This window comes from Schistocerca serialis, unplaced genomic scaffold, assembly GCF_023864345.2.
Source record: "Schistocerca serialis cubense isolate TAMUIC-IGC-003099 unplaced genomic scaffold, iqSchSeri2.2 HiC_scaffold_255, whole genome shotgun sequence".
Lineage (NCBI taxonomy): Eukaryota > Metazoa > Arthropoda > Insecta > Orthoptera > Acrididae > Schistocerca > Schistocerca serialis.
The window spans coordinates 97,501-102,500 of NW_026047822.1; the positions used below are offsets into that span (position 1 = coordinate 97,501).

A 5,000-nucleotide genomic window follows, 5' to 3' on the forward strand; every position below is an offset into this window, starting at 1 on the left:
AGGCGGGCTTGCCTGCTTTAAGCACTCTAATTTGTTCAAAGTAAACGTGCCGGCCCACCGAGACACTCAATAAAGAGCACCCTGGTAGGATTTCAACGGGGTCCGCCTCGGGACGCACGAGCACGCACGAGGCGGTCGCACGCCTTCGGCTCGCCCCACCGGCAGGACGTCCCACGATACATGCCAGTTAAACACCGACGGGCGGTGAACCAACAGCGTGGGACACAAATCCAACTACGAGCTTTTTAACCGCAACAACTTTAATATACGCTATTGGAGCTGGAATTACCGCGGCTGCTGGCACCAGACTTGCCCTCCAATAGATACTCGTTAAAGGATTTAAAGTGTACTCATTCCGATTACGGGGCCTCGGATGAGTCCCGTATCGTTATTTTTCGTCACTACCTCCCCGTGCCGGGAGTGGGTAATTTGCGCGCCTGCTGCCTTCCTTGGATGTGGTAGCCGTTTCTCAGGCTCCCTCTCCGGAATCGAACCCTGATTCCCCGTTACCCGTTACAACCATGGTAGGCGCAGAACCTACCATCGACAGTTGATAAGGCAGACATTTGAAAGATGCGTCGCCGGTACGAGGACCGTGCGATCAGCCCAAAGTTATTCAGAGTCACCAAGGCAAACGGACCGGACGAGCCGACCGATTGGTTTTGATCTAATAAAAGCGTCCCTTCCATCTCTGGTCGGGACTCTGTTTGCATGTATTAGCTCTAGAATTACCACAGTTATCCAAGTAACGTGGGTACGATCTAAGGAACCATAACTGATTTAATGAGCCATTCGCGGTTTCACCTTAATGCGGCTTGTACTGAGACATGCATGGCTTAATCTTTGAGACAAGCATATGACTACTGGCAGGATCAACCAGGGAGCTGCGTCAACTAGAGCTGAGCAGCCGGCCGCCCGGGAGTGTGTCCCGGGGGCCCGCGCGAACACGCAAGCGTCCGCTCAATTATTCTGCAAACAGGAGGAGGCTGAGCTCCCCTGCACAACACACCTCGAAACCCTCTCAGGTCCCGGCGGCGCGCAGCGCCGTCCTAAGTACTTGGTCGGGTTCGAGAGAGGCGCAATCGCCCGGAGTTAGGCGAGTAGACGCTTTAGGTGCGACCACCCGTGCTCCCAACTGAGCTTGCCGCTGCCGACAGAGGCCCGGGAGCGTGCTGTCGTGGCATTGCCGGCGGGAGACAACACGCGCCACCTACGGTGACCGGCAGCTCCAACGCCAGCGCCACAGAAGGACAAAAGCCCCACTTGGGTGCCGAAGCGAACTCTCCCAGCACAGCGCACGCGCCAACACGTCCGCACAGCTGCGATACAAACCACCTGCGAGAACCGCTGGGGCGACCGAGCAGCAGACGGCGTCGCGGCGCCGAGCGCCGAGCGGCGGCGCATCCTCAGCGCACACAGTCCTCAATCGGACCAGCACACTGCAGATGGCCACCGCGCTTCGCACCGGGCCTGCGAGGACCTACTTTGGCCGCAAGGCGCCGCGAGCAGGGGGCGCCGGCGCGCAGCTGCGCCGCCTGCCGCGTCCGTCGGCCGGCGCGCCTGCCACTGGCCGCCCCCACCAGCCGGCTGTAGCGCGTGCGCCCACGCACCGCGCTGCCAGCACGCCGGGCGGCCCCCCCTCACCGGCCGGGGACGGTCCCACCCAGCCACCGCCGCGTATCGCCTCACACCCAGATCCCCTTTCACGTTCGTGGGCATGGTGGGTCCCCTTTCACGTTCGTGGGCATGGTGGGTATCCCTGAAACAACCGGTTAATAGCTCGACCGATCGTCGCCAACACTGATTCACCTCTAGCGAGAACAACCGCACCACAACGGGTTACCTGTTGTTCATTTGCGTAACGTCACCAGCAAACGTAGACGTCCATCGCCATTTGCAACGAGTATTGCATGCCTGTGTCAGGTGTCACAACACACTACGTCTGCCCACATAGACGCAACAACATGTGCACGCCTCGAGAACACGTGGAAGGTAGCCCCCGTACGTATGCGGTGTCCATTGCGCGAACGACTGTCAGCCGGCCTCTGCAGGATGTCGCAGATGTGGAACGCGGTGCAACATGCTATCACGGTGTGTGAGAAGAGACGACTACGTCCGAATACACGCTCCACCACATCAACAGACTGCTCATGCTGATCGCCATCCAGGGCGTCCGTTCCTCCCACACGTCTGAATGGCGTACCACACTGCAATCCAGCTCTTATAGGGAGACGACACGTAGCTGCGTGCACAATATTTGGACTGTATGGTCTGCCGTTGCTAGGCGCAGTCGTCGTACGGTCACACATGTGCCACGATGTATCATTCAGTACATACGGACCAATGTGCAGTACAGTTTGTGGGTTTTGCGTACATCGGCGGACAGGTGACAGGCCGTACCACAACGTAGGCTGAGTACGTCGGCATGCGAAGGGCATTGAACATGCAAACTTCTCAACGACCAGCTTGCGAAGGCAGGGGGGAAGGGGGGGGGCATGTACGTCCTGCTGCTATCCACATTAGAGTGTATAGCAGGAGCATGTGGAAAGTCAGCAACACCTGCAAGGTGTTTAACATGACGCGATACACAGGGGACCGGGCAGTGCGAATAGCGAACTATATTGCGAGGGTTGCGGTTAGGCAACACTACACTAATTTAACGAGTTGCATAACAATTACAGAGCAGGTTCAGCGACAACGTGCGTCAGGTTAAGGCGCAATATAGGTTATGTTGAGGCGCAATATAGGTTAGGTTGAGGCGCAATATAGGTTAGGTTAAGGCACAACATGGGTTACGTTAAAGCGCAAATTAGGTTATGTTAAGGCACAACATGGGTTACGTTAAGGCACAACATGGGTTACGTTAAGGCACAACATGGGTTACGTTAAGGCACAACATGGGTTACGTTAAGGCACAAATTAGGTTACATTAAGGCACAAATTAGGTTACGTTAAGGCACAAATTAGGTTACGTTAAGGCACAAATTAGGTTACGTTAAGGCACAAATTAGGTTACGTTAAGGCACAACATGGGTTACGTTAAGGCACAACATGGGTTACGTTAAGGCACAACATGGGTTACGTTAAGGCACAACATGGGTTACGTTAAGGCACAACATGGGTTACGTTAAGGCACAAATTGGGTTACGTTAAGGCACAAATTGGGTTACGTTAAGGCACAAATTGGGTTACGTTAAGGCACAAATTGGGTTACGTTAAGGCACAAATTGGGTTACGTTAAGGCACAAATTGGGTTACGTTAAGGCACAAATTGGGTTACGTTAAGGCACAAATTGGGTTACGTTAAGGCACAACATGGGTTACGTTAAGGCACAAATTGGGTTACGTTAAGGCACAACATGGGTTACGTTAAGGTACAACATGGGTTAGGTTAAGGTACAATATGGGTTAGGTTAAGGTACAATATGGGTTAGGTTAAGGTACAATATGGGTTAGGTTAAGGTACAATATGGGTTAGGTTAAGGCACAATATGGGTTACGTTAAGGCACAACATGGGTTAGGTTAAGGCACAACATGGGTTAGGTTAAGGCACAACATGGGTTAGGTTAAGGCACAACATGGGTTAGGTTAAGGCACAACATGGGTTAGGTTAAGGCACAACATGGGTTAGGTTAAGGCACAACATGGGTTAGGTTAAGGCACAACATGGGTTAGGTTAAGGCACAACATGGGTTAGGTTAAGGCACAACATGGGTTAGGTTAAGGCACAACATGGGTTAGGTTAAGGCACAACATGGGTTAGGTTAAGGCACAACGTAGGTTAGGTTAAGGTACAACGTAGGTTAGGTTAAGGTACAACGTAGGTTGGGTTAAGGTACAACGTAGGTTAGGTTAAGGTACAACGTAGGTTAGGTTAAGGTACAACGTAGGTTAGGTTAAGGTACAACGTAGGTTAGGTTAAGGTACAACGTAGGTTAGGTTAAGGTACAACGTAGGTTAGGTTAAGGTACAACGTAGGTTAGGTTAAGGTACAACGTAGGTTAGGTTAAGGTACAACGTAGGTTAGGTTAAGGTACAACGTAGGTTAGGTTAAGGCGCAATGTCGGTTAGGTTAAGGTACGATATAGCTTAAGTTAAGGTACAATATAGCTTAGGTTAAGGTACACATTGTTGTAGGGAAAGGTGTATTTGGGGGGGGGGGCGGCAGGTTCGTTGATAGTGATTATCGTAAGTGCATGCCTGCGGGATCATCCGATTTGTCACGTCAGGATGCACTTGTGGCTCATGACAGGCGGCGTTCCGATTCCAAGGTTGTGGCAGATCTGTGTCTTTCATTCCTGCCATTGTTTGTGTACTGTGACAGGAGGCAGTATTGTGATGTTGGGTGCACCCCTGTGTAGGACATGTGTGGGTGTTCGTGGCTTAGCTGAGCAATGGCGGATGTCGGAAGGGTGGGATATTCTGTTTTCTGGGTGGACCTCCCGGTCTGGTTATGATAGTGTGGATTGTGTAATGTGGCGGAGAGGATGCACTGGATGTTCTTCCATGCTGGTGGTTAGATATTGTGTGTGTGTGTGCCTGTTACAGGCAGAGAGTAGTGTGTGATAAGAGAGTAGTGTGTGATAAGAGTGTCTGGCTGACGTGTGGTTCTCATTATGTGCAGAGTCTTTCAGCATGTATAGGGACGGTTGTATATATTATCTGTATTCTGATGGCTCTGCATCTATTACTAATCAGTGCCGTGTCTACGGTTACTCTGGTTCCAGTCGAAACTGTTCTATCTCTGTACATTAGTGACACTGCGGCTCCACTATGTTGCCGGCCCTGTCGGCCGTTTCCCCCAGTGTATGGCTAATGATTATCAGCAATCAGTCTATTAGTCAATACCGGTAGTGTGACGACGTCAAATGTCCGGGATGGGGGAAGCTACACCCTTCCCGTGGGTCAGGGCCTAGAAAGACTCTTCCCACTCAGGAGGCTCGGACTGTAGTTACTCTTCCGAGAAATATATTTGCCCAGCGTTTTTTGTGACTGCGAG

The 5,000-nt window shown here is 52.0% G+C and overlaps 1 non-coding gene across 1 annotated transcript in view; it reads right to left on the reverse strand.

The window, feature by feature from the left end:
* Nucleotides 1–883, reverse strand: part of LOC126444364 (small subunit ribosomal RNA) — a 1,909-nt gene extending 1,026 nt beyond the window's left edge. The window contains exon 1 of the ribosomal RNA XR_007582537.1: nucleotides 1–883. This exon is cut by the window's left edge and continues 1,026 nt beyond it. This is a non-coding gene — a ribosomal RNA (small subunit ribosomal RNA).
* Between the last annotated feature and the right edge of the window lie 4,117 nt (nucleotides 884–5,000).